A 10,844-nucleotide genomic window follows, 5' to 3' on the forward strand; every position below is an offset into this window, starting at 1 on the left:
GAATGCACCTGGAATGAACTTAAAAATACATCTTCCGTAAGAATGGTATAATGGGTGCAACGATTATTTCTAAGGGTATATAAGTTTATGGATGACTAAAGAAAAAGTAAAAAAGGACCTTGAAGATTATCAAATTTAAACTACACTTTACATTATTAAATAAAATTGTTAGGAGGCCATTGGTTTGGACTGAGCTTCTGCAGTAGGTCCAACAAACCAAACCAACATGGAGTCACTCGTGCCAAAATTCCATGTCACGGAGCGTAGACTAAGCTGTTGATCTGACCTTCTGAGAAACCAGGAGAGTGAGAGGTAATAGCCAAATCCCCAAACAAGCTTAGTTTTCGATAGTGTGGTAATGACGTTCCCTTTGCTTTAACCTTTACAAGAAAGTAACTTTGAAACAACAACAAATATGCTTTTGTTTTCTGTTTCTGCTTTCCACAGCTTTTTCCTGTCCATAAAAACCAACCTCCTCGGCTCATCGGAACACTCATTCTATCTTACCAAATGAAGTGTTGCCCAATTTTAGAACTGCAAATAAATAGCAATTAAGATCTTTAAACTACTTAAATTTGTTTTAATTTTGTCTTTCAACAGTATAGAAGAAGCTTTCATTATCTGCTTAGTTCCACATAGCAAATTCAAAACATTCATTCTTCTCCTGAGAACATTACAATGCTACCAGATTATTTTGTGCTCCTTGGAACGGCTTTCTGAGGTGTGTTTGTATAACATATGCAGCTTGGGAATTTTAGAAACTTTCTAAGCAGTGGAGCAGTCTTATAACCCAAGTATCTTTTATCTGAACTGATCCCTGTGTCTGGATCGGTTAAGCTGGCACAAGGTACAGCCCAGGTCGGTTAGCTGAGCACAGAGATTTCTCCTTCTGCAAGATGCGTTTCAACCCCCTGAAGCTTCCACAGGGCATTCTTTATTCCATGGTGGATGAGATGAGAAAGATAGGATGTCTCAATGCAAATTTTTCTATTCAATACATTCCTGTGCATAACTCTTTGCTAACCCAGGTAATAGGAAAAGCAAAGAGTTTGCTCCTGCCAGGACCTTGTCGTCTAGTTATCCATTAACCCAAAGGGGAGACGGACTGTCACCCAGCAAATGCCTGGATGGTGTGGCCAGGAACATCCTCTCGATTAAATGCATAAATGGGCTGTTTCCTGGTCTTAGCAACAGGACAGAGTGGCTTGGATGAGAATGAAGGTGTTTTCTTCTTGTTTCAGTAGTAGAGGAAACCAGACTTGTCAAATGCTACAGCTGGGAAGTCCCTTAGAAAGTATGTAAGTCCCTCCCAGTTGCTGTCCAGGTGAGGAGGCAGAAGGCCAGAGAAGGGCGTGCTCAAGAGCTCAGCTTGTTACTATCAGACCCGGAACTCCACCTGGGTTTCCACTGCAAGTCCTGTGCTCCAGTCTCTCTTCAATTCCTCATAACTAGCCCTATTTTTAAGCAGTAGCTCAATGTTCTGTAGCAATTGTGCTGAGACACCTAATGGTCAGGTCCTGAAGGCAGATTTTGAGGTATTCTCACCAATGTTCAGGCAGCCCAGTGGCGTACAGGGCATGTTTCCTTGTTTTATTCACTATCAATCAGGGTAGAATTGTGTTATTCACATAAGACAAAGTCTAGGGTAGAAGCATTCTGCAGTTGCTTCCTGGCTGGTAACTCACACTTCTCCTAGTGTACCATGCCAGGTTTGTCTGACAATAGTGTGCATGGACAACAGTGTTCAGGTAGACAGGCAGAGAAGAAAAATACCACTGGCAACACTGGTGGTCAGCTAGCACTGCCTCTGTGGCTGGTGCCGGTGGCTGCAGAGTGTGTGCACAGAAAATAGCTGAAAGGTGGTGAGTGACTTAAGCTCCTTCCCCAGCAATCAAACGGTGTCTGGACCACGGTTCTCTGCCACTCCTGCCTATGACATCAATTTATGTGGCAAAGGTACTTGACAACATGTGTCTTTGCCACACATTTCTCTCCTGCTGTGTGGCCTGCTATCTGTTAGGACATAGCTAGTTAACTGGACCTGTTCACAGCGGGGAGGAAGATGCTAAAGAGATGCATTTCACGTGCCAGGAGGGGTGGCACACAGAGCCCTGTACTGAGGAGGTCCCCTGCAGGCCATCAGGCTCCAGCTGTTGGGCTGGGATTCAAGGGCAAGGGACCTGGTAGAGCAAGGACAGGCCACCAAGTTGACAGGATCTGATGTGCTGAGCATTTTACCAGCAAAGTAATATTTCATGGACCCACTGATCACACCTAAGATATAAAATCAGCATTGGACCTTGGAGATACAGTAAAAACCAGAAACAAGGTTAGACCTACATGAAAAGCAAGGTGGACCTGACACTGAGTTACAGAGTGCTAGGAAAGATCTTATTAACATTCTTCTTAATGCCAGCTTTGGTTCTAGAGAATGAGAAAGGGGCCAATCTATGGTAAAAGAAGGGATGCGAAGTGAAAGATGAGGTAGGCAGGCCACGAGTGACTACAGACACACTGTGCTTGAATAAGGCCTATCCTACGCATGGTCTACTACCTCCCAAACCTGTGCTCTCTGCTCTATTTCCACTGCTGCTGCTCTCGGTTATACCCACATTGCCACTCCCCTGACCTTGAATAGTCGCCCTTATCAGCTACCCTGGTCTAGGCCCTGAGATGAGACCCCCAGATTTATGGAACATGAAACTGGTAAGAACTGGAAGAACAGGAGGCATATGGCAGTCACAGGTCCATAGCGACCACGTTGACAATTGTTTGGCAGGACAACATACACCAATGATCTTGGTGGTTACCTTAGACACATGAGTGAGAGTGAGGCTGAAAGTGTGTGTCTTCTTTATTTTTAGAGACAAGGTCTTGCTCTGTAGCCCAGGCTGGATCACAGTGCAGTGGCTCAATCACAGCTCAAAGCAACCTCCAACTTCTGGGCTCAAGCGATCCTCCTGCCTTAGCCTCCCAAGTAGCTGGGGCTGCAGGTGCGTGCCACCATGCCAGGCTAATTTTTCTATTTTTTGTATCCTTGTGGTCTCACTATTTTTTCCCAGGCTGGAAAATGTGTGTCTTGAGGCAGGAGGTAGTGTGGGCACAGGGAAAATTTTATATTCTTTCATATTGCTTGAATTTCTTACATTGTGATTGTATGTATTACATCATTTAAAACAAAAAGTACATCAAATGATTTTTAAAAATTAGAATAAAGCAATGTTTGTGAATGCAGTCACCAGTCCACTTGGGCCTTAATAAATTGCTGCCCCTGGGGTCTCAGCAGTGAGACCGAGGAGTGGCGGGTCAGAAGGTTGTGAATCTGTAGCACAGCTAGAGCACTAGAGCAGGAGGTAGAGAAGCTAGAGCAGGAGCTAGAGCAGTCCTGCAGCAGGTGCAATGCTGATGGAATCACTGGGCACCCACTGATGGCACTGAGGTACGAGCAGCCCCAGGGCAGTCAGGGAGCTGCATAACCACGGGCAAATTCCAGAACCTGTCCATGGTGTCTCAGTTTCCTCATCTTTAAAATGGGAGTAGAGGCAACAATATTAGTCCCTGCTAACTCGAAGGATTTTTGGTTTTTTGTTTGCTTTGGTTTTGCTTCTTCCTGACTACTTGATATCCCCGTGCATTGCAGCTCTGACCTATTGACTGGAGATTGAAACTAGGTAAAGGTCAAAGGCAGACTGTGAACACAGCATCCAAATTTGGATGAGTTAACAAACTTATAAATACGGGAATGACTTACTTTTGCCTGGTGTTTTTGGACAGGACCGAAATATCATTGTTTCCAGGAAAAGTAGTTGGCAAGTTCTCAGAGTGGCAGAAGAGAGGTCTGAGCCCTGTTTTTTTTACTGGCTTATGTATTTTAAATAACTATAGGAAAGCATTGGAGGTTTTCCTTGAGGTATAAACCTCCCACTCTATCCTTTTTGTAGGCTCCACGAACAAAATACTGTCAGCATGATCACTATTCTGCCAGTCATGCTAATGAGGAAATGTGCATTTTAATAATTTTCCCTTCCCTTTCCCCATAGAGATAGGACAGGAAATGCTAACTCGAGGGCCATTGTATTCACACATTCACACTTAACTGAATGGGTGAACACTGGCATACATTTTACAATTTAAAAAATTATCTTACTATGGGACTAGAATATTTTTCCTGAGTTGTAAAGACATTCATGGTCTTTGTGTAGCATACAAACATATATAAAGTACGTAAGCAGTCTAGAAATGTATAAAAAAAGAGAGAGTAAATTTCTTCCACAATACTTCCACCCAGAGATACCGCTAATGACAGTTCTGCATGTGCCCATTTCTGAAAAGTATGTTTTCTTTTACATATATTTAAATTTTTTTTTCCAGTATAAATACATCAGGGAAACCAATAACTGTACAGTGTTCAATGTATGGTGGCAATCAAGCAAAATACTTACGTTCTCCTTTCTAGAAAGTTCTGCTGTCAAGGGAGGTTGCCTTTCTGAGGCCCTCTGTCACTCACAACCAGGAGGCGGCAGTGCATAGAGTCATCCCATAATATCCCTGAACACTCGATCTGGCATTTTTTCCTGCCCCTCCCACTTGCTGCAGACCAAACATCCTAAAGGCTAAGAAGAGTTTTGACATTTGGGCAAGACCCCTACCCTGCAACATGTCTGTGAATTTAGATTCCAGTGGGATTACACTGTCTGCCTTCTTCCTGGAGTTTTATTTTATGTTTCGATTTGATTGCTACTGGCCTGACTTTTAGCCATTTTCTGTCCCTTTCTCTAATAAACTCTAAAACTTAAAACTTGGGGTGGAACCTGCCCTGTAAATCCGGTGAAGTTTCTAACCATCTACTACCTACCTCCTGCCACCCCACCCTGCCCACTGCTTAGTGCTGGTCCCACACGCCTGGTCCTCGGCTCTCTCGGCTCCGGGAGTGTCTCAGGGCCAGCTCTGTGCTGGCACCAGGCGCTTGTCAGCAGACAAAGGACAATCAGCACGTTGTTCTCAATCCAGTTCACAGAGTAAACCTTCTGGGCCTGGCACAAGCTCCCCCAGCTCTGCCTTCTCCTGGCTACTGAGACTTTCTAATTGGCCGGGCGCTGGCAGCGGGCTGGGGAGCCAGCGGGAGGACAGAGGGCAGGAAGCAGTGGTCACACCTGCAGTGCAGAGCACCTTCCACGACATTAATCCTGGCACAAGCCATGCTTCCTCGCCACTTCCCGTAGACAGAGCAAGTGGAAGGAACGCCAGCACAAATCGGATTGTCACTCCATAATGACTCCTCCAATGCTGCTTTTGAACTATCAGATGTGAAGCTTTTTCCCAAAAAATATTTTGGTGTAAAAAATATTTTGGAATCTCCCGTAAGCACGTGCTTAACCTGCCTATCAAGTAAACCAGCTAAGCAGGCCAGATATACACCCCGCAGAACTGGGGAAACTAGTCACATTTTCATTCACTAGTAGCATTGTCATTTCGGCCTCGGTAAGATTCGATAAGAGTTAAAATACTTTGTGCCGATGAGATCTTATTACTGGGAATCTAAAACTGAAGTTCATTCTATTTAAATGTGAACTTCTTGACGAATCACACTTCAAGTATCTCTAAAAACTGGAAGAAAAAGATACCCATGAACCTCAAGAAACTTGGCCCTACACAGCACTTTTTTTTAGAAAGACAAACTATATTTTCTTTGCAGTTAAAACTCCTCTGAAGGTTTGGTAACTTATAGAAATCAAAGACCTAGTTATGGCACAAATATTAAAATCACCAGGAGAGAATTTAAATAGTGCCATTGGCCAGGCCTGGCCTCCCCTCTCCCCCTCCCCATTGTTGATTGAGTTGTATGGTATCACTGTCGCTTTAACAGCGCCCCAGGTGATTCCAATATGAAGGCAGTTCTGAGACCCCAGTAAGAGCTGGGGTACGCCCCATCAATGGCCCCGCACTAATCATGCAACGACTGACTGGTCAGCGATGTTTCCACCTGAATCTAATTAACAAAAACGGTTACCATTTCTGGTTAACTCAGCAGAAAGATTGTGGATTAAATTATAATAGAACATACTAGACAGTTAGACTGATACAGAGAATTGTAGACATTTCTAAGTAAACTATGTCAACATGTTGAAGCAACCAATAAGACATTATGAATCACGCATTGCCTGGAATAGTGAAATTCCAGTCTGCACGTAGCTCTCCCTCACGCTTAGCCACTCTGGTTGTGACTGGCTACCTCAGTCCGTGTTGATCTGTGTTTTTCAGAAGGGATAGAGCATCTCTATAAGTAGCAAAAGATGCGGCATGGGCCAGTATTTCCAGATCTTTGCCACACTTGCTTTTAGCCTGAGGGTACTTGTTCCCCCACACTCCCCGCCCCCCATAGGTGGTGAGCAGTAGTGGTCTGTTATTGTCTCCCCAAGTGCACATCAGAAGCAGCTACCCCACGCTGGGGTGAGGGTTACAGGTACAGGCAGAAGTGTCTCCTCACTGCTGCTATTTTTTTCTTTTAAACAAAAATTTCAAGCATCCAGAAAAGTTGAAGAACACCCATATGCCCGCCATCCAGATTCTGAAATAAACATTTGCTGCATTGTTTTACCTGCATATCTAACCATCTACACATCCATCAGTTCATCTTATTTTTTTGATGCATTTCCATGCCAACTCCAGACACCAGTACCATTCACCGCCTAACATTTCAGCAGTATATCATTAACAATAGTTCAGAGCTTGCTTAGAGTTCTTTTTGCCTGTAAATAAAATTTATAAAGAATGAAACGTACAAATCTTGAGTATAGTGTTCTTTGAGTTTTGACCAACACATAGACCTATGTAACCCAAAGTCCTGTCAAGATACAGAACACTTCTTCCTCCTCCCCAGAAAGTTCCCTCAGGGTCCTTCCAATAATCTCTGCAGTTGAGATTTATCCATGTTGTTGTGTATCACTAGGCCATAACTTTTTATTAGGAGGCTTTGGTCCAACATCAACCAAGAAAGCCTCAAGGTAGGACTGGAAGCAGCTTGTATCCGGGCTAGGCCACAGCAGTTCTCTCTCTTGGATCACTCATGTGATGGAAGTCAGCAGCCATGTCAGAAGGATGCTCAAGCAGGTACATGGAGAAGGCTAAGTGGCGAGGATCTGAGGCCCTCTGCCAACAGCCATGAGTAAGCTATCCTGGAAGCAGATTCTGTAGCCTCAGTCAAACTTTCAGATGACTGCAGCCCTACACTCGATGACTGCAACTGCATGCAAGAACCTAAGCCCGTATTCCATGATATAGAAATAGTAGCCAGCATTGCAGGGCATGGACATATTACAACTTATTTATCCACTTACCAGTTAATGGACATCTGGGCTGTTTTCATTTGGGGGATATTATGAATAAAGATGTTATAAACATTCTGGTACCATTCTTTTTTTGTGAACATACGTTTTCATTTCTTTTTGATAAATACCCAGGAGAAGAACTAGATCACAGGATAAGTATATTTTAAGTAAATGAAATAATCTGCTAGATCTTTGCCCAAAGTAGCTATCCTATTTCACATTCCTAACAACAGTTTCTGAGAATCCAGGCACACAAACATCCTCACTAACATTTGAAGTTGTCAGTCTTTTTAATTTTAGCCATATTGGTGGGTGTGTAGTTGTGCGTCCTTTTGGTTTTAATTTGCATTTTGCTTTTGCTTTCTAGCTTTTAATTTTGTATTCCATGTGAGTGAACACCTGCCGTGTGCAAAATATTATGCAAATGTAGTAGGGCCTGGCTACTCGGAGTGTGGTCCATGAATCAGTAGTATCGGTGTCCTCTGGGAGCTGGTTAGAGATGTCTACTTCCGAGCCCCACCCCAGCCCTGCAGAATCAGAATCTGCATTTTAACAAGATCCCCAGATGATTCTTACAGACATTCAAATTTGAGAAGCTCTGTGTTGGGGCATATAAAGGTAAATATGGTATGGTTATTACCCTCAAAAAATGGGGCAGGATAGAAGGGACCTAATATAAGTAAGGTAGAGTTATTATAATATATAGAATACGATGCCTGCTTCAACAGACATGAAAACAAAGCCTGAAAAGCAATGGAAAGATCAGAGAGAGCTTCATGGGGAAGGCATCACTCTCCTGGCTCATGAGTGATAGATGGGGAGGAACAGGGAAGATTTATGTATTCTTAGCTGTACTGGAGGAAGCTTAACTTGGTAAAGGTAGGAGTTAGATAGGGGGTTGGTGGCGGGAGAGAAAGAGTAGTTTTGGGATTAGGGTGACACGCCAAATAAGAGAGAAAGAAACTAAAGTGACTTCAAAGGCCCTATTGTGGTACACTGTACATTGTAAATAGATAAATATGTTCATTTGCCCAAGGAGACTTCTTAGTTTTTAGTTGAGATCTCAGAACATACAACTAATAGGGCAGCTACAATGTGCTGTGATTATCAGCAATGGTAGAGCAGTTTCTTTAGCAATCGTAAAGAAACTGAGAACAACAAGATATATTTAGAACAACAAAAAAAGAGAGAGATTTAGGACACCAAAGGAGCCGTGAATGCTGGTGGAGAGTTGAGTATAAATATCATTTTATGTTTATATATATAAATGTATATACACATACACGAAAGGGAACCATTCTGATTTTGGTGTGGACAAAATTTAGAATTTAGAGAGATGCCCCTACGTATTTCCTGTTTGGTTTGAGTGTTGTGAATGCTATGAACTAAAACTTGGGTTAAAATTTTATGAGTACTTCATTATCATACTTAGGTAATAAGATGAACCAGTGTAAAAATGAAACACATTCAAAGCTAGTTTGTAGACTGACTCTAGAAAAATGTCATAAAGAGAGAAAAATAATAGCCAAGAGAACAACTTATAGAAGGGCTGCAAAGGATTTTTGCAATTGGCATTGTTAAAAAATGCTTCTCTTATTTGTTTTTGTTTGTCTAGCAAGTCTAAGAAGAACTTGTTAGAATTTTATAATGGTTTCCTCTAGGAAATTGAGTTATTATAGAGTGTGAAAAGAATGTGGGTTTTAGATTCAAACATATTTGGGTTCAGATCCAGCTTCTCTGCTTGACCTTGGACACATTACTTTATCTGAAACTCAGTTTCTTCAGGTGTAAAACAGAAAAATGAACTGCCATATAAAGTAGTTGTGAAGGTCAAATGTTCTTTGTGAGCTCTTTTCTGGTTTTGTCTTAAAACATAAGTCTTGTTGCCACCTCCCACCCATTAGAATGGCTATTATCAGAAAGAGGAAAGATGACAAGTGTTGATGAGGATGTGGAGAAAAGGGAACCCAAATTGGTCGGGATGTAACCCAGTATAGCCATTATGGAAAACACTATAGAGGTTCCTAAAAATTTCAAAATAGAGCTATCATATGATCTAGCCATCCCTCTGCTGGACATCTACACAGATGATATGAAATCAGTATGTCAAAGAGACAACTACACTCTCGTGTTCACTGCTTCACTATCCACGACAGCAAAGATGTGGAATCAACCTAAGTGTCCATTAATGGATAAAGAAAATGTGTTGTATCAACACAATGGAATACTGTCTGGCGTTTAAAAAGAAGGAAATCCTGTCATTTGCAACAACTTGGATGAAACTAGAGGACATCATCTTAAGTGAAATAAGCCAGGCACAGGAAGACAAAGACCACATGACCTTGCTTATTTGTGGAGTGTAAGAAAGTCAACTGAGCGTGAAATAATCATTACCAGAAGCCGGAAGGTGAAGGGTAGAGGAGACAAAATTTTATGTCAAAGGACACAAAATTTCAGTTACACAGTAGGAATAAGTTCAACAGATCTATTGAACATCATGGGGACTACAATTAATAACAATGCATCGCATATTTGAAAATTGCTTAGGGAATAGATTTTAAGTGATCTATGAAAAAAATAGATCATAAAAAATAAGTATATGAGTTGATGCATATGTTAAGTGGCTTGATTTGGCTATTCCACAACGTAATACATGTATCAGGGCATCATGTTGTGCACCATAAATACATGCAATTTTTGCATGTCAATCTAAAATTTTTTTTTAAAGATTTAAATGTAAGAGTTGTTACATGAACTGTAAGGAATAATAAAAAGAGGAATTGAGCTCTAAATTAACATGACACACATAGATAAAATATTTTTAACGTATGTTTAGAATTTGAGGCCCTTTATCTTCAAAGCAAGATAACTGCGAAATGGAAAAAAAAAAAAAAAACCATCATGCTGATGAACCTGTTAACCACAACTTGTACCCAGTTCTGACCTAAACCTAAGGAAACAGCTCCAGAGGCAGCACTGGGGTGGGTGCTGAGAACAGGCAACTGTGCCCCCTGGTGGACTATAAATGCAGCAAATACCCAGCCTTTTCAAATCCTGAAGGTGATCTTGAACTTGAGCCTTTCTTGCTTATTATAAATGATTAATTTTGATATAAAACATGTTTATTTTTATTGCATTATCTATCATTCTGGTTCAATTGTAGATGTCCTGTATTATCCCTGATTCTGCAGAACTACATTTACAGAAAATAAATTTTAAGCGTTTTTCAATGATAGAAGAAAATTTTAGCAGTAGAAGTTCAATATTAGCTGTGTAGAGTACCTAGGCCCTAATCTTAGTGCTATAAACAAAATGAAAGCAGCCTGAGCCATGGCTTTCATATCTTTAAAATGGATTTGCTAACACCTGCCTTACTGCATTCCTGTGCAAATCTTTAAAAATATTGCGTGTAAATATTGTTTGAAGATTGAAATTGCTGCAAATGTAATTACCAAGATTTAGAGTAGGTACCAAGGTTATTAAAAGATAATAACTCCCCAAAATGCATAAAAATAA

The sequence above is a fragment of the Microcebus murinus genome, chromosome 5 (genome assembly GCF_040939455.1).
Source record: "Microcebus murinus isolate Inina chromosome 5, M.murinus_Inina_mat1.0, whole genome shotgun sequence".
Lineage (NCBI taxonomy): Eukaryota > Metazoa > Chordata > Mammalia > Primates > Cheirogaleidae > Microcebus > Microcebus murinus.